This window comes from Python bivittatus, unplaced genomic scaffold (assembly GCF_059951505.1).
Source record: "Python bivittatus isolate LINGU-HERP-01145 unplaced genomic scaffold, Pbiv_v1 ctg000670_np1212, whole genome shotgun sequence".
Classification (NCBI taxonomy): Eukaryota; Metazoa; Chordata; class Lepidosauria; order Squamata; family Pythonidae; genus Python; species Python bivittatus.
This window is the reverse complement of record NW_028277094.1, coordinates 2,625,594-2,647,198: the sequence shown is the minus strand read 5'-3', so window position 1 is coordinate 2,647,198 and position 21,605 is coordinate 2,625,594. Positions and strand designations below refer to the sequence as shown.

At 47.1% G+C, this 21,605-nt stretch overlaps 1 protein-coding gene across 2 annotated transcripts in view; it reads left to right on the top strand.

Moving 5' to 3' along the window:
* The first annotated feature begins 3,604 nt into the window (after window positions 1-3,604).
* MID2 (midline 2) overlaps window positions 3,605-21,605 on the top strand; it is a 140,054-nt gene continuing 122,053 nt past the window's right edge. Inside the window, exon 1 of one of the 2 annotated variants that reach the window (XM_088151561.1) lies at window positions 3,605-3,763. The gene's annotated coding sequence lies outside the window, so the exon portion shown is untranslated. Of the gene's footprint in view, window positions 3,764-4,110; window positions 4,578-21,605 lie in introns of those variants that run through there. The other variant, XM_007422648.3, reaches the window with a different exon arrangement.

The following is a 21,605-nucleotide window of genomic DNA, read 5'->3' as shown; positions in this document are numbered from 1 at the left end:
CTAAGGGCTGCCTTGAGAATCATCACTAATCTTTGGGGGGGGGGGAGTAAAGGATATTTCAATCACAGCAGGTTCAAATTAATAGCCTTCTCCCAGTAGAAGGAAGATACAAACAAAAATGTGTAATTCCCCTGGAAAAGCACGGGGAGGTGACTTTCCCCCAATGGAGGGTTCAGAACAAAACTTTTCTCTTTGGCAAAGATGTCACCTTTTCTCCTCTCCTTGCTTGACCCAATTCTTTGCAGAACCACCGTGACATTCGGCAGAGGGCCTCCCACCAGCCTGAATGAGAGCAGCTGGCCAACCTTGGCTCATCACAAGAAGCTCAGCCAGGTCAGACTCGGTTATCCTTGGATGGGATACCACTATGAAATCCCAGGGCTGTAAACAAGTCTGTAAAGTCCCCACCCCCTCAAAATCAAAATCCAGAAGGCAACAATGTCAGCCTCTCTCTACTGGGGCTAAGAGAATTGCCTGCTCATGGCCACATGGCCACCAGGAGCTGAGCTGGTGTTTTGGAGGGCCAGCGTGCTTTCTGTAGGATGGGAAGAGATCCATCCCTGCCCTTGTATGAAGGATATTGATGATATTATCACTGTAGAAATTTGTTAGGGATGAGAGACATGGTTTGGGCAGGGGACCTGGCTGGAGTCACAAGGAGGCAAGGGGGCTACTGTGCTATGGACTCTGAGGCAGCCTTCTTGTGGGTGCTCCATTACTGGAGGCTTTCAAGAAAAGATTGGACAACCATTTGAGATGGTAGGAGGGCTCCTGCCTTGGGCAGAGGGTTGGACTAGCAGACCTCCAAGGTGCCTTCCAACCCTAGGATTCTATGATTCTTAAGGCTGGTAACCTCCCGATACTGTGGACTCTCACTCCCCAAATCCCTGCCATCAGAGCTACAGGACTGCACTCAATGCCTTTGAAAGGCTGGTCTGCAAATGCTGGTTTGAAGGGATCCCGCGATCTCTTTCCCTAGGATGATTAGAACCTGTAATATCCACTCGGGATATGAAATATTTCTCCTTTAGAAACATACTTCGTGGTGTTTATATATTCCCTCTCATCTCCTTCAATGGGTACCTGTGCCTTTGGTGCTCCAAATGCAGTGTTGTCCAAACTTGGCCACTTTAAGATGAGTGGACTTCAACTCCCAGAATTCCCCAGCCAGCATGGCTGGCTGGGGAATTCTGGGAGTTGAAGTCCACTCATCTTAAAGTGGCCAAGTTTGGACAACACTGTTCAAATGCATCTAAAGTCTTTAACTGCCCATTAGAAAGAAAAGTCGGCCCTTTGCTAGGCGATGATGTGAATACATCTGTCCACAGCCTCTCTTTCTCTACTCTGGAAGCCTGTTCTGGGGTGCGGAATACTGTACCTCCTTTTCCACGGCAGAGTTGTTTGGAATGTCCGGCTCATTTTAGTTTTTGCTTTGACAAAAAATTCATTCTTTTTTCTTAAAAAAAAATTAACGGAGAAGAGCAGAAGGAAGATTTTCTATAAGCCGTCTACGGTGCATTCTCATGCCATTTATGTAGTCTATCATAATTAACCAGATACGTTCACTGCTAATGATGGTTTTATAATTAAGGTGGTATTTTTTTTTCTCCCATCGGTTTGTAATTTATGGCATTGAGGCTCCACGACTGAAATTGGCAAGAGATGTTCACTATGACTTGAAAAGCGAGCAGTTTTAATAACAATGCAGCTCAAGTTTATGTTCCTTTTTAGATACTTGGTTAATTAATTTCCAATGGAGAGGCTGTGGTTATTGTTCCCGGGGACCCCAACCTCCATGAATCTTCGGCACCAAGGGGGCCCCTTGTTCTTTTGAGGCCACGCTGGGGGTGACAATAAGACCAATATCCAACTCCACAGACCAGAAGGAGGATGCAACTGATCAGTCCTTTCTGCTCCTCCAAGATGCTCTCTCCCTTCTCATTTTATCTTTACCTTTTGCTTTCCCAGGCAGGTGTCCACCTCTTTCAAGCAAAAAGCTGCAGCCCCTCCATTAAAAAAAAAAAAAAAAGCTGGGGGGAGAGCAGAAACTTGGCAGGGACCAAAGGAACTGCCTCTGCAAGAGATGGGCCAAGCTACATGGTCTACCCCCGAACTAAAAACTGAAGAAGTGGCGCTGCCAGGAACGACAGCCAGCAGCATCAGTATCAGAAGCAGTAGAACGGTGTTGTCCAAACTTGGCCACTTTAAGGTGAGTGGACTTCAACTCCCAGAATTCCCCAGCCAGCATGGATGGCTGGGGAATTCTGGGAGTTGAAGTCCGCTCACCTTAAAGTGGCCAAGTTTGGACAACACTGCAGTAGAAGCTCTGGGAATCCAGGGTGCTCCTAGAGAAACTTTCTTTCAGTTGGCTGGGAACGATGGGGTTTTCATGCAGAGGGTTGGACTCCAGCAGGAGGCAGGGGGGAAGTGTATAGACAGCCACACCCCACAGTATTCAGTAGGTGGCAGCATCTGGGTTATCTTGCTTGGGCTTGGAAGCAAAGTGGGATCAAGAGGGATGCCTCTGAGATGGGAGACCACAAGGAAATCTCTGGATTGTAAACTACGCTGAGTAGTCAGACAAGCTTCCAGGAAGAAGCACTTCTGTACTGCTACCAAGAACATGACACCGATATGTCCATGGAGTGATTAGGAGTGGAGCTTCATTTAAATGAGACTTTACAGCCTTTAAGATGCAGGGAGAGGGAGCAACTGGCAGATAAGCTGAAAACAGCTGTCAGCCTCTTTTTTGCATCTGCTAGCCCGGCTTTTGCAGAGGGCCCTTCCATCCTGACGAGAAGGCTGGTTGGAATGACCTTTCCCCAAGGTCAGCGGAGAAGGGCCGAGCCAACGACCCTAACCCCACGGATCGTTGTGCTATTTACAGTCGCAAAGAGAGAAAAGCTGGAGGAAATTTCCATCCGCTCCCAGCAAGGCTCTCCCCCTTGAATGAAGCGTTGGAAACGGCCCGCGGATCGATATTCTGCATTCGAGCGAGCAGTTCTAGCCGGGCCACCCAGACCGGCCAGCGGGCGTCGGTCAGCCTCTGCCCGCGCCCTCCTGTCTGCCGGGCTCCTGGAGGCGGGGGCAAAACGGCGGCGGCGGCCCGGGGGAGAAAGCGCGTGAAAGTGTCCGAGCGGCTGCATCCAACGGCCGGGAAAGTCCTTGCAGGATCCGCGCCGCCGCCTCTGACTCACCGCGGCCCCTCTGTGTAACTTAGGGCAGAACCGCTCCCGCCTCTAGAGAGCCGCCGAGCATCACTCCCGCGCCTCAGAGCGGATTTCGGGTCCCCGGTCTCTTTCTCCCCCGGCCCCCGGCCGAGCGCGGGGGCTCGTCTGTGCCCTCCTGCCCTGCCCTGCCCCGCCCCGCGACGCCCTCTGGTGGCACCACCCGTGCGCCCGGCGGATCGCGCGCTTGGGCACCGAGCGGGCGCTCCGCCTCGCGCCCTCTCCGCCCGGAAGGCTCGCCGGCCGAGAGGCGGGCGGGTGGGGAGGAGGCGCGGCTCCAGCTCCTGCTCCGGCTCCGCGTCCTTCCTGCCTTTCCCCTCCCCTCGCCCGGGCCGGCCGCGCCTCTTTCCTCCCTCCTCCTCCTCCTCCTCCGTCTCTCTCCACCCACCCTCCCGACCGGCCGACAGCTCCGCCGCGTTCGCCTTCTCCGCCGCGACCGGCGCCGGCTCCTCCTCTTCGCGCCTCCGAACAAGATGACAGCCGGGCGGCGGCGCTGGGGCCGGCGGTGGCGGCGCGGAGGCTCCTCGCTCCGGCTGGTGAGTCGGAGGAAAGAGGTCGCGGGAGAGCCGGGGGCTGCGGCCACCGCCCCGGGGAAGGGACCCGGCCGGGGGGCGCCGGAGGTGGCCTTTGCGCCCCAGTCGGCTCCGGGGAAGCAGGAGGGGGTCGAGTCTTCCGCCTGAGCCGGGGCAGAGCGAGAGCCGGCGGCGGCGGCAGCGGGGTGGCTTTGCTGCAGGCGGGGGCTCGGCTCCCTCCGGCTGGGCGAAGGGCGGGAAGCGAAGGGTTAAGGGCAGAGCTGCGGAAAGAAAGGCACGCGGTGACCGGGGGCGGGGGCGAGAGCAGGAGGGTCACATGCCCGGCGCTTGGCCCTTTCCCCCGGCGCTTTCCGGAAGGTGCGCAACTCGAGTGGGGGCGGAGGGGGGGGAGTGCCGGGGAGCAGAATGCAAAACGGGCGCCCCCCCCCGCAGGCGCATCTGCCCCCTTTCCGTCCGGCTCTGCGCCTCACTTCGTGGGCAAGTCGCGTTTGCTGCGCGAAAGTTCAGCTGGATAGCGGCCTCTGTGTGGGAGCCCGGAGCCCGGTGGCCGGACTGAGAGGCGGCAGGGGCGCCGAGACACGTGTCCGCCGCTCACCCGCCGAGCTTGCTGCGCGCCCCTTTTGCCCATCGCCTGGCCGGTCGCTCCGCTGCGGGAGGCGCCCTGGCTTGCTCTCCCCCGGCTCCCTCCCGACGCTCACCGGGCAGCGGAGTCGGTGCCCCGCTGGCTGAAGGATCCCATTCGCTGCCAGCCGGAGCCGAGCAGGAGGGAAGTGCAGAGCCCGGGGAAAATGCCAGTCGAGACAAGTTCTTTCTCCAGGTGTGACTGTCAGCCTGAACAGTCGGCTGAGTGAGGAAAGACAGAAGTGCCTAGTGTGCAGATAATGCTTTCATCCTCCCGGTTCGAGAGAGCCGTGGTTTGTTTAATTGCAAGTCACCTGCTTAGCACGGCTGCCGCTGGGCTGCCTTCTCTCCAGAGAGGGCGAGATGCCAGCCTGCTGCCAGCAACATGTGGCCTGTCTTTCTTCCTTCTCAAGCAGGCCCTGGAATTGCAGCCGCCATCCCCTTGCCAGCTGGAATTGCTGCTCTGATGCCTGCTCCCTTTCCTTGGCAAATGCCCAGTTGGTCAGCAAGATGCTTTGGCCTTGGGGTGCTTTCTTCTCTCCTGGAGACCAGGGAGGGAACTGGAGGGCCACCCACAAAGGGGGGCTCTTTCAGGAGAGGGGGGATCTGCCGGGAAGTTTGCAAACAAAAGTAGAGCTCATGATGATGGGAATTGCAGTGGACGTGTGCGGCTGCTGTGGGCAATTTGAGATTTAATCCATTTATGGGACTGGCCTGGTCTTGCCAAGAAGATTTAGCTGTGATGCTTGTTGCTAGTGCTAATTCCATCCTGGGGGGGTTAAGAACACTTGCAAAACTGGAGAACTTTCTGGGGTTAAGTGGAGAGCTACAACCCCCTCCCTGTGTATCAGGCTTGAAACAAAATATTTACTCACTTTACGCGCTGCTTTTCTGTTCCCTGCTAGGTATTTCTAACACTGCTTGCAGCTCGGGCATGGCTGGCTTCTGGATAATTTCAGCTGAGAAGCCGAGTGAGAGATTTGGATTGTGGGGCCCTAACCCTAACCCTAACCCTAACCCTAACCCCCTACTTTTGCCCCCTGGCCTAGTGAAAAAGCAGGCCGTTATCTTGGGGCCTGAAGGCCAGCTGATGCCCAAAGGCTGCTAGGAGCCCATCCTTCTATGCTAGGGTGGTGCAACAGAGGCTGTTTCAACTGCCTTACACTTGGCTCTTGGGCATTTCTGCCAATAGACTTTAAAAGGGCTGTTCAGCTGCAAACAGGGCAACGAGGCAGTTCAGGCAGAGATTTCTGGACTCTTTATTTTAAGAGTAAAATGCTTTTAACACCTCTGGTTTGGATACTGAAACCACAGGGAATGGGATGCAAAAGGGGGGAGGGTAGCTTGCACTCCTGCCTGGTTTCCTAGGTGTTCAAGGGCAACTGAGAAAGGAATCATTGTGTGCGGGAACCTCGAGTGGCAAAGATGATCCTTGGGGTCCGTTGCAGAAGGTACCTTGTGGAGAGACAGAGAGACACTTAGCATTCAGGGCAAGAGGTGTGTTGCAAATGTGGGTTGGTTTATTATTATTATTATTATTATTATTATTATTATTATTATTATTTAAAAAGCTGTTCTTGACGGTTGTTTCAGGGGCTTGAAACAGTATACCGTATTCTCCATCCTTACACTCCTACTGGTGGTTCAGTGGGGTAGGTGACTGCTGAGAGTCTGGTGTGTCTGTGTTCTTGTATGCCTGTGTCTCGGGATGGACGTGCGTATTTGGGCATTGTGGTGGCTGACCAGCAGCTTGTTATTTAGAGGGCGGGGATGACAGACGGCTTGCCTCTTTTAGCTCGGCACTGGCATGCCCAGTTCAAGGACAGACGATTTGGCAAAAAAGTGGGGGGGGGGTTTCCAGTTTTCCTGGGGGAGCTCTTGGATTGCTTTGAAGGGGGGGATTGAGGGGGAAGATTTGAATTATTCCAGGTGAGGGAGTGCGAGTAATATTGACAAGCCTCCGGCAAGATTTCCCGATGACTCCCTTTGCACTGTGGTTTAGAGGAGCTGAATTTTTCAGGAGAAAACAATGCTTTTGATAGTTGCGTCTGTCTGAAAGGAGGGTTACTTTCCTCTCCTCCCCCCGATAATTTATCTTGAACATGAGAAGGTTGTCTTTAGTTTAATTCATAATGTAGTCATAGAGGCCGATGAGTTTGGTTTTTTTTCCTGACTAATCTTCCTTGGAGGAGGAAGGAATGGCCTTAAATTTGGGCCCATCTTCTTTTGGGGTAAATATGAGCACGCAGAAGCTTTCATTTTCTGCAGATGACTAAGCTTTCAAATAAAGTCTTGGGAAAGAGATCAAGATGTTCCCCTGGATATTGGTATCTATCTTTCAGAATGACCCTGACATCTTTGCTTTTTAGCATCCAGTAAATGCTTAGATTTCAAATTCACAGTGAAAGATAAATCTGTGTGCCCATCCATTCCAATGTTAGTAGCTCATCACTAGCTTTTTAATCCCATTCTCTCTCTCTCTCTCTGTCTGTGTGTTCCCCCCTTCTTTCTTGCTGTTCAGTGTTGGCACTATGCTCAGATTTTTTAAAACTACATATGGCTAAGCCATAAGCAATTACTGATCACAGTTGCTGGGTCCAGGCATCGTGCGAGGCCAAACACAAACCAAGAGCCTCACATTATGGCTTAGCCTTATGTGTCAGCCAGGCCTGTGCCTGCCTTAGCTTCTCTCCAACCAGACCTTGTTCAAAGGTTGCGTTCCAGAATGATTTTCCTAAGAGCCAGCCAAAACAGCACGGTCACTCGATCCACTTTGAGATGGAATTGGAAATATTGGAATGCAACATCTTGCAATAGGCACGCCTGCTCTTATTGGTTTGGGGTGGCTGGGAACTGCAGCAGTTAGAAAGGCTGCATGGCCCTCCTCTCCCTTTTAAAGGTCCCTTTGAATTTCAGGGCAAGCATTTTGCTTAGGACAATCAAAAGTGTCCTGCTCCCCTTTCAGCTGGCTACAATCCTGCTCCCCTTTCAACTGGTTGCAGTGGGAATGTACTGTTCTTGGAGCATCTATCCTAATTTAACAGACAAATTAGGGACTTCGAGGATTAAATCCTTGCTCAACCCTCCAGGGATGGGAGAATAAAGTCAACTGACCAGACGGCTCCTTGTTCTAGCAAACCAGTTAGAACTGGTGCTAGGAATGGATCTTCCCAAATGAGGGCAGGGTCTCGGCTGCAAGAAGACCTTCTCCCTAACTCCAGGTTGTAAGGATAAAGTCTCATTCCTCCTCCAAATCTTTCCATCGCCACCATGGTCTACTTCTGGTGCAATGTTGTATCTTGGCTTGCAAAACCGAACATGGTTTTCCTGTTGACCTCTGTCATTTTCCCTAGTTTTCTTCCCTCCCACTGAATTTGAGATTGTAAACTCCTCAAGGCAGGGAATGATTGCGGGGGGGGGGGGGGGGACTCTTTAAAAAAACTCCATATGTTGGGCAGTGGTATAGAAAGCATAACAGCTGTGTCTTTTGGAGATATCCAGAAAACCTGCCTTGTTGCTTCCTGGGATCTGCGGCGGATCTGCGGTCCTTCTGCACCGTGGAGAGAAGTTCACGTCTTGCTGAGTTCAAAAAGTCCCAGAAACAGCGAGAGAAGCGTAGCCCAGTCAATTGGAGGTGGATGAGTTTCTTCCTGTTCTCTTGCTTAAGGGAAAAAGTGGGGAATCTTGCCAGCACAAATAATAGTTTGGCAGCATACTTACCTTTACGTACACTGCCTGAGTTCTTTGGAAGAGTAAAAAAATGGAAGGCTGAAAAGAAGTAACATGACTTTCATTGGTAGTTGCCTTTATTTGCTCTTCTAAGGGCAAATCTTCTAAAGGATTCTTTTTTCCTCCGTGGGATATAGCTGGACTTGCTTGCTTGAGTTACCTACAATTGTGGTTTTACTAGCATCCAGTAATTCTGTGGCATGCTTTGGTTCTGAGTGCATGGACTCCTTATGGCTGGGTATATACTGGAGGCATGTCCTTGTTTGGCCTGGGACTCCATGGTGCTTTCAGTGCTTAAGCAAGAACGTTTATTTGCCCATGTTTTTTAGTTCCTCTTCTCTCCAGCCCCCCCCCCCCGCTAAGGAAAGAGTGTACGACTTTTTGTGGAACCCAGACGTGCATGTAAGTGACATGTTTCTAAATTTGACTGCAGGTGCCTTCAGGTCTCAATCTCTCTCTCTGTCTTTGTATAGCAAAAGCCTTTTTCATCAAGGGCTGGTTAATTTTTTCACCTAGAAAGGACAGAGATGGAACCTGGAGCTTTCTGGGTGCAGAATGTGTTCACCACCCCTGAGCTGCTGTGCTTCCCCCAAATCTAGCTGGATTTTGCTCGATTCAGCCCTGGTCTAGCCAAGAATGCCTTCCCAGTTCAGGAGCTTTTCTCTGGTTGAGAAAGCCTTGCTTTTCCATTCTGTTTTCTAACCCCAGCAGGCACTGAAATCCATGTTCTTCACCTCTTCTAAATGCCCCCCCCCCAAAAAAAACCTGGCGGGAAGGTCCACAGGGACTTCCTCGATTGGTAAACTTGGCTGCCTCCTGAGTTGGTATTTTTGTTGTTAAAATTGTTTTGCTTCCCTGGCATACTTCTCCATAATGAGGGTACCAGTTTCATTCTGTTTGAGCGAACAGCTCCATTAAGCTGCGTTGATTAACGAGCAGAAAACCCAGTAGGGGAGGTGAAAGGCTGTGCTTTCCAGCACGGGCTGTTTGGGAAACGGCTGCATCTTTGTATGCAAAGCATGAAAGCGTAGGCTTGGAACGTGGAGAGTCCACAGACTGCGGGGGAAAACAGAGGTCTGCCAGCTTGGGGGAAAGAAACCAGGCATTGTAAGCATCTACTGCCATCAAAAGTTCTTTTGAAGGCTTCTTCTTGGCTTCGGGCACCACCTTTTTGCTGCCTGGCAGACGTGGGCAAAACTTACCCTGTGCTGATGTCCGGAAGCTTTAAATTCCTGGCAGGTATTTTTTATGCCTGTTGCCTTTTCCTTATGTGTGTTGGGGGGGATTTCAACAGGTGGCCGTAGGCTCTTGGGACTGTTTGAACCGTGCTAGCCTTTCTTATGGCTCCCACCCCTTTCAGATGCCTGGTGGGAGACAAGGCTGAAGGGAGACTTCTTTGATGCATGGTTCGGCCATTGGCGAAGCAAAGTCAGTTTCCGCTTTCTTGAAGATGAATGTCTTCTGCAGAGGCCTGGGGTGTTCAAAGAGTCACATAAGGCCTTGGGGTGGCCTGCCAACTCTCCCCAAAGTCATGGGTGAGGCTAGGATAGAAATGAATGTTTATTCTTTTCATGTACATAGACCATTTAGTTCAAATAGCATAATGACTCTAGTCCTACATGGGATAATTTTGGTTGCATTCAGCATTACCATTCGACAGTAATCTTTGGAGGTATTAGAGGTTGCACACAGTGCTCTAGGGAGCGAGATGTGATCCTTTTTATGTCCTCTTCTCCCACATGCCAGTTCAGGCCTTGTGCTAAGCCATGGTTTAGGGTTTATTGAATAAACCACCATAGGGTGAGTCACAACTCCAGCATTGAAACCAGTCACTGAGTCCACGCAGCTCTTGAAGCCTGGCAACCCCACCATGGCTTGGCTTGGCTTGGGGTGGGTGAATCCCAGTCTTTGCCCTGAATGATTATGGGCATGTGGATAGAACAGTCCTGTATCATCCTTTGCGCAAGGACATTAGATTGCTCTTTTTAGCACTTTCCCAACACAGCTAGACGAGTGATGGGAAAACCTGTTGGTCCCATGAATGGGTCAACCAGTTGGGCGGATGATTCTTCCCCTGGGAAGGGTGTTTTCAGGCAAAGCAGCTCAGCTGAGAGGGTAGCAGTCTTTTGCAACGAAACCTGGCCTGTTGCCCTTTGAATGTTTGGAGACAGTAGCTTCCTGAATTCCTGCCAGCTACTTAGGGTGACGTTCTCTACCTAGGCAACTGTAGGAAGCTGGGTTGGACGCCCTTTGGGTAATTAAGGACACCGAGTCATTTTGGGTAGGCTGAGAGTCCCAGAGTAGATGAGCCTAGATTATTCTTGTAGATTGAACTGAGTTATGGGCACAAGGAGATGTGCTTTTTGATAATATCCTATTTTAAAGCTTACACAATTGCTTTTCTAGGCTTCTCATTTTAAAAATAGCAGGAAATTGGGCCATCTGTTTTTAGGAGGCTCTTGAGAACCACCAAAAGCTGCAGGGTGCCCACCCCTATGCTAAGCTATGGTTTGCTTGAAATACATTTTAAAATAACACTAATAGCTGGGTTCCAGCCATGGTTTGCAAACCATGATAGTTGGATCCACCCAACATACTTGTGAAAACCAGAGAAACTCTGTGTCCCACCACTGGGAACCCAGCCTAGAAGGCCTAGAAAAATTATTCAACTTTCTAGTAGTTGCCGTAATCTAGACATTACTGGAGAAATTTGGGTCATTTGGCCCAGAGTACTAAATTCCCAAGCTTCTAGTTACTGTATTTTGAAGTTCTTCTCTTTGATCTGTTTAAAAGCAAGTACTGTATTCTGATACGAAAGAAGATTTACCAGGTCCATCCTACTAAAATCTCTGTGATTTTATAACTTCTTTGCCGCTCTTAAGATTACATAAGAGGGAGTATCCCATACATTTACTAGGCAATTCTGTCCTATAGATGCATTTATGTTACTGTGATAGGCAACTTCAGCGTGGCAGCCATGTTAGTGATCGACTGTATCTTATCTCTTTTAATTTCTCCAGTGGATTAAATGTACCTGCCTGCTTCTCCATCGGCTTCTGAGCTGTTGTAATGGCTGGAACTCATTTTTAACAGCAAAGTTAATCGCAGAGTTTCCCCATTGATTTGCTATTTTATGGCTATATTAGCGATGCTGCGGTAGTGTTAATGGTCTAGAAAATCTCTTTTTAATAAAGCAAATCTACTTCTGAATTAGTCAGCCAGAAATTGGGGGTAGAAGGGAAGAGGAAAATCTGTCAAGTTTAAGTCAGGGTGTCTCAGCTGCCAATGCTGTAGGAACGGCAAAGGTGCGTTAGAATCAACAAAAGATATTTGGAGGATATTTTCTTGGGGGTAGACTTCACCAACAGTTAGAACCATTCTCTTTGTTCATAAGTTTGCACCAGGTTGATGGTATGTTTGGGTTGGGAACCTCTTCTGCTTCGTGGGCACTCTGACACATGGAAGCGAGCTTCAGATTCAAGTGAAAGTATTGCCCTCTTATCTTAAATTAACACTTTTCTTTGGTCTCTAAGCTGCGACTCAAAGATGCTGTATATTTTTTCTGTGTTTTGGAATCGTAAACCTTGGGAAGGGGATGATTGCGAAATGGTTTGCTCCCATGCAGAAAGGAGAATCTTAACCTTCAGTCCATCGACACCCATTTTTAAAAACACTTGAGTTCTTTTTTTCCCCTTGCCCTTAATAAAAATAAAATATAGACTATACTGAACAGTGGGTGAGTTTTTACTGTAATAAGCTTGTGCCAATAAAAGCTGGCATGGAGCTAAAAGCAAGGGAAGTCATTTTGGATTAAACTAGTAATATAGACTTGGGGCTTTCATTATTTCACTGTTTGTGCAATAATATTTTTCTGCATAGCCTTCTACATAATGCATTGGGAATGTATAATCCAATCATTTTATTTAAACTTCCTACGATCAGTTTGGTGTAGTTCAGGTTGTGTGTCTTTATAATTAGGGTTGGTAGAAGCATCCAGGTTTAGTGAGACTTCCAAGCTTCTGACGGGCCAGGGAGGTACACCAATTACAGCTGCAGGATATCCTGGCTGAATAAGAGGAGCAATTGCAAACCGTTTACCAGTGCCTTGAACGAAAGGATCTGGAGTTGGAGAAGTATTTTTGATAAAAACTAATTGTGTAAGAAGCTAGCTTGAGTTTGATTGGCAGATGTATCAGAAAGAGCTTGCCATCTTGTATTGTCGGTTATCTTTTGGGTAATCCAACAGAGCCAGCTTTTTGCAAGCCCTGAAAAGTCTTAATTGTAGCTGTGCATATTTGAGTTGAGAACCAGTGTGGTGTAGTGGCTAAGGCAGCAAGGCTAGAAACAGGGAGATCTGAGTTCTAATCCTGCCTTGGGCACAAAGCCAGCTGGGTGGCCTTGGGCCAGTCCCTCTCTCTCAGCCCTAGGAAGGAGGAGGCAAGGGCAAACCACTTCCGAAATCTTGCCAAGAAAACTGTTGTTCAGGCAGTTGCCAGGAGTCAACACTGACTCAAAGGCACACACAAAGACATATCTGGGTTACTCCTAAGGACTCATTTGACCTTCTTACTGCTTACATGCCACCTTACACAAGCTTTATAGTGTGCCCCCTCCCAATTTGGTAGGAGCATCGTGGGATTGCCAGATGTTGGGAGATTTTAGTGATTACCCTTTGAGATCTCACATAAGAATGCTAAGGTCTGGTGAAATCTTGTTCAAAAATGCCCTCATCTTCTGAGATTTGGGCCATTTAAAACTTTTAAAAATGTAATTTTTGGGAGGGAGAGCTTGTGGGCAGCCTCTCTTCTCTGTGGGTTAGAGTTTGGGATTATGGCTACATTCTACAGTAAGCCATGGCTTGTCTAGACCTGGTTTATTGAACAAGCCACCATTGGCAGGTCCCAGTGTACTGAGAGTTGGTTAAACTGGAAGAACACGTTGTGTCAACATGGCCTGGAAAAAGGAAACTCTTAGGAAATAACTTTGAAAGAGAAAGTACAGTAAAAATGTTGCTGGATGTGAGGATTGCAGAGACCATATTTATGCCTGACTTTTGCTCCCAGAATGGGCTGGAGTGATTTTGAATGATCTTCAGTGCTCAGCCCCATTTTGAGCTGTTGCAGATTTACAGTCTCTGTCTGCAAGGGAGGGTTTTGCACTTGTCCTTAAAGCTTCCACCGTAGCGTCTCTCAGATTCATCCGATGCAGCTCTCCCTGGAGCGTTCTCTTGCTCCTGAACGTTCCTATGAAAACACTAAGAGCTCATTCAGACAAAGTGTCCTTCCACGCTGCGGCTGGAGTATTTAAGGCTCAGCTTCGTTGGCTTTCCTCTTCCTCTGTGCCTTCCTGTGCCCGGAGTTTGATGCCTTGAAAGCCTTGGGCTTGACAGGGGTGATGATGATGGTGCCAAATTTTGAACTCGGCAAGCGGAGAGGGTCAGGAGGGGCTCCCCGCCTGCTCCTGTCCTCCCACGACAGCAGCGCTTGCTCCTGCTCCTTTCAGCAAGCAGAGGCTTGCCTTGTTCAGGCAGAGGGTAGAACACGCTCAGAGGAATTCCATTTACCACGCCAAGTTGGCCTAGTGTTGCAGGGAGGAGCATGCCTGACAGGCGAATTTGGCACTGCTGCCGGGAGGCGTTGTTTGGCCTTCTTGTTTTTCCCAGAAAACGTCTTCTGACTTTCTTCAGAACTGGGCTCAGCCTCACCCCCTCCCTTCTTCAGCTCCGATGAAATGGAAGCTTTCTCTTGGAACCTGCGTTCTGCTAGCTTCCCCACTCTGAAAAAAGCAAAAATGCATCTGAAATTGCATTATGTGGCGCCCAACTGTCTGTACCAAGGATGCTCAGAATACCTGAATGGAAGGCTGACCTTTTTCGTGTTCAATGTCTCCTTTCTTCTGGATCCTCTCAGATGCATTTTGGCGAGAAGACTTGCATTGCCACGCAAGGCTTCAAGTGGGCAGGGAGGTGTCTAGGCTCCAGGAATTGATTTAACAGGAGGCTGTCCCAGCAGATTCCTTGTTTCTCTTCTCAAGCTGACGGGCCTCTTAAGCATACTTCCTGGTGGCTCTCTCTAGCTTTCATGGCTCGGTGCTCTTGTCTCCTTCACAGCATCTGGAGAGGCACATCCAGATGATCTGCGTCAATGCCCTGTCCTTTTGGGCTCCATCGTCCAGTAAAGGGGAGAGTGTGGGGAAACCCAATATATTGAAATATTTGAAACAGACTAAGAGCGAGTTCTGTTCCCAAGGTCTGTCCTTAAGTCGAAATTACATGTGAGCGGGAATAGTATTATTATATAATGCTGTATAACCAGCATTGTGTAATGAACTCAAACCATTGTGTAGTTAACTCGAATCATTGTGTATTCAACTCACATTTTGCCACCATAGGCTCCGTTCTTAACTGTGGGTTGTCCGTAAACTGGGTGTTCTGAACCTGGGGACCACCTGTATTTCAAACCCAGGGTAGAGAGTAAGGAGGATGACCTTGACAGAGGTAGGCAGGATCTGTTGCCTAGGCAAAAGATCCTGAAGCATTTTTTAAGTCCACAGCGAGGTAACGTTCAGGAGCGGTTCAGGCAGTGACTCCCTACTTCACTGGAGCGTAAGAAGGAAGAGCAGGTGCAGCACATCAGACCTGTTGGATTCCATTATTAGAGGCAATCTCGATCAAAGTAGTTTTATCCTTCCTGTGGACTTGGTTTCCTGGTCTGGTCTACCTAATGGGACTGAGATCCTGAGCCAGATGGTGGGACGTGCGTGCAGCTCTGGGCTGTGACCTGCATTGCAATGACCAATGTTTTCCCCATTGCTTCTTCCATTCCTCTTCCTCCTCCTCCTCCTTCCTCTTCTTCCTCCTCTCCAGAAAAGATCTGTTAAGCAGGGGAAGATGAAGCAGTAACACCAAGACCTTTGGACTGGTATTGCAAGTCATTTGAGAGTATCTCTAGTGAAGACTTTTTTTTCCAGTAGTCTTGTTTCCTGATTAATGGAGCATTCCTCCAATGAGACCATTTTTCTGGAAACAGCCTGTCCTTCCTAAATGCCCTGCCCATATTTTGAAAGAGGCAGTGCTATTGAGGAGGGGGCTTTGGACCATGAGTTGGGGGTTGGGGGACTCTCTCCCTAAGTGTGCCTCTCTCTCTTCCATGAGGCCACAATGATTTTTGAGACTCTTTCCCTTGTTGACGTTGTCATATATTTAGTTTTTCTTCTGTAAATTCAATTTCCCTCAACCTCCCAGAACAGGCAGATAATTGTTCTGCCCGCTCCTTGCTTCTTTCAGAGGGAAAACCTTTCTGAAGGTTCGTGGCAAGCCGGCAGTGAAAAGGAGCAGCGATAGGACCCAGGGATTCAGACACGGGAAGACCATTCTGTCCTGTGTTACGAGCCTCGGGGTAGGCCTGGTGATGACCAGGGATGCTTGTGAAGGGGCATCGTACAGCCATTAACCAGCTGCTGCTACTAGTGGCTTGGCTGGGCTGGTCGTCAGTTTTACAGGCGTGTTTGTTTTCCTTTTTTTTTTTTAACATAATCAGAAATACATTTCAAAGAAAGGAAAAAAATATAGTAAAGTAAACATGAAAAAGAAAAGAGAAAACAGAGAAAAGAAGATAGAAAAAAATATATAAAAGAATAGAACACCCACCCACACAAATAAATAAAAATAAAGATGTGGCTTCTGATCTTTCTCTTGGCAGTTATACCTACAATTCTGATCAAACCTCTCTAAGATTTCATCATAAGTCCCTTCTTTCTATAAGCTATTCTTTCTAATCGTCAAAACCATCAGTCACAAAATCATTTTCTTTCTTATGCAAAACATCCATAAGGGGTTTCCAGTCATTGATGAAGGTCAATAATGACCTTTCTCTCATCAAAGAAGTCAGTTTGTCCATCTCAGCAAGTTCTGTCAATTTCACCAATCATTCCTCCATGGTGGGTAATGCTGAATCTTTCCATCTTTGTGCATGCAATAATCTCACCACAGTTATCATATGTTGAAATAATCTTCCATGGCTCTTTTCTAACTGTTTATCCATCAATCCTAAAAGGAAAAGTTTTGGCTTCAATTGTATATTAATCTTTAAAATCCTCTGTATCAATGTATGTATTTGAATCCAAAATGTTTTAGCTTTTTTACATGTCCATCAAGCATGATAAAATGTCTCTTCAAGTTATTCACATTTCCAACATACAATTGAAATGCCTTTACACATTCTAGATAATTTCTCTGGTGCCATGAACCAATGATACATCATTTTATAAACATTCTCTTTAAGATTGTAACATAATGTAAATTTCAACCCTTTTAACCACATATTTTCCCATTGATCCATCTGCATATTATAACCAAAATTCTTAGCTCACTTTATCAGACATTCTTTAACCTGTTCTTCTGTTTTAAATTTCAACAAAAGTTTATACATTTTAGTAATTACAGTACATGTTCATCATTGGTACACAATTGTTCTTCAAATTCTGTCTTACTTTGCTCCATACCATAAGTCTTTTTATCCATTTGAAATCTTTCTGATAACTGTAAATGGGAAACCATTTGACCATTATATCTTTCTGCCATTAGTTGCTCTCTTGATTTAATTTTATATTCCCCTTGATGATTTTCCAATAATTCCTGGTACGTTAACTGTTTGTCTTTACCTGTTGTTTCTCTTCTATAGAATGCTTCTTGTGCTGAGATTCACAGAGGTGTTTTCAGGCACAGCCTGGGTTTATATCTATTCCATATTCTCAGTATGGCATATCTAATAAAATGGTTTTTAAAATCCATATTAACTTTATTGTACCATAAATATCCATGCCACCCAAACCTCACATCATGGCCTTCTAAGTTTATTTGTTTTCCAAGAACTGTCCTTCCCAACAGTGTTGCAGAAATAAGTTATGCAAGGGGTTCTTGTAACTTTCCAGAGACAGGGGTTAAACAAAAATCTTAATTTCCTTCTGCCTTTTCTTAAAGCGATAGCCGCAGAATAATCTTGATCACTGCTGATAAACCATTAGAGCATTAAATCAACAAACTCAGAAGTGCATGGAGCATTAATCTTAGGAGGTGTCTGGTGGCATGTTTTCCAACTCATGCATTTTATTAAAAGGCACAGGGTTTTGTCATCTGCAGCTCACTTCATCAGCTGCCTTTAATAATGCTTGTTAGCCGGAAAAAGAACTGCCAGATTCCTCCTGATTTTTTGCTACTGTAGACTAACCTAGCTCTTTTCCTACAAGGGCATTAATCCTGTGTCCCTTCTTTGCATGCAAAACTGTAGATGGAGAAAGAAAAGAAAAGGAAAAAGGAGGAAGGAAGGAAGGAAGGAAGGAAGGAAGGAAGGAAGGAAGGAAGGAAGGAAGGAAGGAAGGAAGGAAGGAAGGAAGGAAGGAAGGAAGGAAAAGGAATGACCCTTGAACACTGGAACTCATTAAATATCTTCCTCTAAAACTAATAATCTTAATTTTGCTTAGAACAGAACACAACAAAACAGCCTTCAGTTTTTTGCAAGGCAGGCGACTGAAGTAGAAAAAGGACTTTGGGGCAGGGAGCTAAAAGGGGGTGACAGTCCATTCGATGCCCTCTCTCAGATTTACAGCAAAATCATTAATGGCGAGGTGGCCGTCTAGGCTGCAGTGCCACTTGCCTGAGACATCCATTATACGTCCCTTTCTTACTGAGCATGGCTGGAGAGATGTGTGGTGAGCTTGGTAAGGAGTTATGGTCCCCGCCGTGTAGTTTTTGCTGCTTTCTTTTAGCTGAGTGTTTCAGGACCAAAGCTCAAGGAATGAATTCTGTACTAGTCTGTGGGCTGCTGTGTTCTCTTGATTAGCTTGGCACAAGATTGATGGTTGGGAGGTTTATTTCCTATATCAACAGGGCCATCTGGGAGGGGAGGAGGTGTCGAAAAGTCAGGACGGTGGCCATCATTTGATTTGTTGGCCCCCCTCCCCGGCACATGTGGATATTATGTTTGAATTCTCCTTCCAAGATCCTTTTGCCACAAGCCTAGCGTGGTACTTGGATCCAAGGGGAAAAATCAGAGAATCATTCTAGATTTCAGTGTCAGGTAAGCCCCCATAAATAAATCAACTTGCTAATAAGCTGATCAGAGCAGAGATTTAAACCCAGGTCATCCGAGAAAGTCTGTTGGATGACAGTGGGGGTAAAAAGGAAACCTGATAAATAAGTCTTCCTGCTTCAAGCTTAGTCCTCAGGAGCTCTGCATATGTCTTTTAAACCTCTCCTAGAGACCTTCTCTCTCAGAGATGAGGATGGGTGATGGCCAATATTATAAGGTAGAGAGCGGGGTCCTACATTTATTTATTTTATTTATTTAGGTAATTGAGAGACTGCCCGACTCCAAATAACTCTCAGTGGTGTACGCTTTAAAACAGGAACAATAACTTAAGAAATGGATCATATGTTGTGCTAATCCCTGGCTAGTTGAACTTTAATTTTTTGTTAACTAAGGCATGATGCCTGGTGCAACATCTGTATGAGCCAAAGGCAAACGAACTACATTACAATTTTGTACAATGTGCAGACTCAGTCAGAGAAAAGGGAGGGACTAGACTTACACATCACATTAAGGCTATGGTTTACTTGTATAGTTTATTGAATAAGGCAGAACTGGGTGTTTAGACAACATGCTAAGCCGGATTAATACAAACCAGATGATCGTGTTGGATGCGAGTCAAGCCACAGAGAGTAGCTGGGTTTCCCACCACATGTTAGGCTAGGCTAAACAGCATTGGGTGATTTGTGGTTCTGTGGACTGTGGGAACCCAGCCATTGTCTTAGCAGGTTGTCTGAACCAGACGTGATTTAATGGAGATTTGAATATTTTGTGAACCTAATCGTTGTACTTTGTTACCTGGGTATCAGATTTACTGTATATGTTGGGTATCTGGTGAATCTTGCCTGTGATTTCCCGGAATCTGTCCCAAATCTTGTTACTTGCTGAGAATAATCATGCCCTGAGTGGCTTCACGCATCACACTAAGCTGTGGACTCTTTAACCATGATTTATTGAATAAACCATACCTGGCTGGGTGCTCAATTAAAGACTACCTAGTCTTGTGATGGTGTAGCGTCTTCTGTGAGGGGGGCCTGTGACTTCCAGAAAAGATTTTAGAACAGGACAAAGGGCAGAAGGAGACACCCCAATCAACTGGGGGAGCTTCCCTAAGGATGGAGGAGAAAGGGAGGGGATTCACCCATCCTAGCATGGAGACCACGGGCATCATGGTGGGCTTCTGGGCTGCCCCCCTACCCTCCGCTCTCTGGTGGACCTTCCCAGCAACAGGGGTGTTTTATTCTGAGGGAACAAACTCTTTTCACGGAGATTTTCCCTGTTCAGGCGTACGTTTTTATGACATCGTTTCTCATCCAGAACCCGGGCTGGCTTCTGGATGATTTACCAGTCTGTTTATAAGGCACGCTCCCTTTTATCCAAAAGAAGCTTTGAGAACTGCCCTTTGTTCCCGTCGCTTTCCTGTCCCAGAGACAAACGGCTGATGTAAAAATGATGAGGAAGACAGTAATAAAAAGTGGTGTTTCCTGGCCAGCTGGAAGCGCTATGAAGGCTGGGGAGCTGGCCTCCGGGGGAGTGCGTGTGCATCCTACGGATTGCTTTTCTGTTTGCATTCTTCCTGATTCTGCAGCCATGTGGCTTAAATGTGGGCATTTGGCACTGGGCCCAGGACTTGGGGCTAAATCATACGCTTTCTTCAACTTCTTAATTTGATGCTCTCCAGATGGCTCGGACTACAACACCTATGTCCAGCTGGGGAGTTGGCTGAGAGTAGTAGGACTTGGTGCCCTATCATCTGGGCTGGATGGTGGCTTCGGTCCGTCTGAATGTTGGATCATGGATCACGTCCCTCTCCCAACATTTCCTGAAGATACCAATACAGTAAGGCTCAGCCCTTACTCTTTAAACTCTGGTTTGTTGCAGAAGCCCCATTTGATTGAGTTGACCCCACAGGTTAGCTCAAAGCCAAACCAATCACCTTAGGGCTCAGCAGAACTTTGAATGTAGCCATTGTTGCTACAGAAATCTTAATTAAAAGAACTCTGATTGCTAGGTGCAGAAACCAGTCATTCTCAGGAGAGGTTCCAGGCCCAGTTTTAATTGTTTAAAGTAATGAGTCCCCTCTTTTCTCCTTTCATTCCTCCTCAGGGGAAAGTTTTTCAAGGCTCGTCTTCCTCCCAAGCTTTGTTTTGACCGACTTGTTTGTTTATAATGGCGTCGTACTTTGTTGTTTTGCTCTAACTTTGGTTTGTTTGTAATGCCTGCGAGCCTTCCCAGAAAAATCTTCGGTACCTTATAATGCATTTCATGCATATTTTAAACACATGGAAACAGAGAGTTGGATTCCCGTCTCTTGATAATGGCCTTACGTTCAGGGCCTTTCCCTCATCGTAATTCTTTTAACAATTGATTTTTTTTTTTCTTATTTCAGTCGGATTTGTTAATTGCTGTTTCTGGGCTAATTTGTACCATTCATCTTAAAGGGTCTGAATGATTTAGTGACTGAGGATTCTAGTTACCATGATTTATTTGCAAACAAGTCATGGAAACATGCTTTTAAGTCTGCATGTAAAATAGAATGCATTTAAATTCTCACCTATGCAAGATTGACTGGTTGACCTCTTGGGATCTGGCCAACTGCCCACGGATGCTGCCTATGCCTGTGTGTGGGGGTGGGGGAAGAATTGCCTATGATATCTTGACTGAATTGAAGAGCTCAGTAGGGACAAGAGAAGTGTCACTGCAGAGAGGAGCTCTGGTAAATAGGATGTTAGTGGTCCAAGATTGGAATCCTTCTGCTTCACTTGGTGCCCAGTTGGAAGCAGCATGTTGGAGAGGAGAAAAGGTCCCCTTTCTGATCTTAAATTCGGCTCCTCCTTAGATGAAAACCATAGAGTAGAAGTCTAACTCAGGTCTCCTCCTACAATGTCTTCTCTGAAGTGTTCTTCCCCCCTAACCTTTCTTCTCATCGCCTTAGATCCACCTTTCTTGGGTTTAGGTGAAAGAGATGCAATGACTGGCCATTCTTTCCCTTACTATACTGCAGTTTTTCTCAACCGTGGCAGCTTTAAGATGTGTGGACTTCAACTCCCAGAATTCCCCAGCCAGCATGGCTGGGAGTTGAAGTCCACACATCTTAAAGTCGCCCAGATTGAGAAACACTGCCTTACTGTATTGGCAAAGCAAAATAATAATAATAAAAAAATAGAATCCCAAATGAACTGTCACAGTTTGCTCTGAATGTTGTTACTTTGGTGATTAAAAAGATGTGAGTTATGTTTTCTGCCTTTAGCTTAACAGGCTTTTAAAAAAAATGCAAGGGAGCAAGGCCACCGCTGGCCACTGGCTTTGGACTACAGCTCGCATATTCCTAACCATGGCTTGTGTTGCCCAGGGTTGTGGCAATGATTATACAAAATATTGGGAAGTCATCAAAGTTGACTCCCCATCTA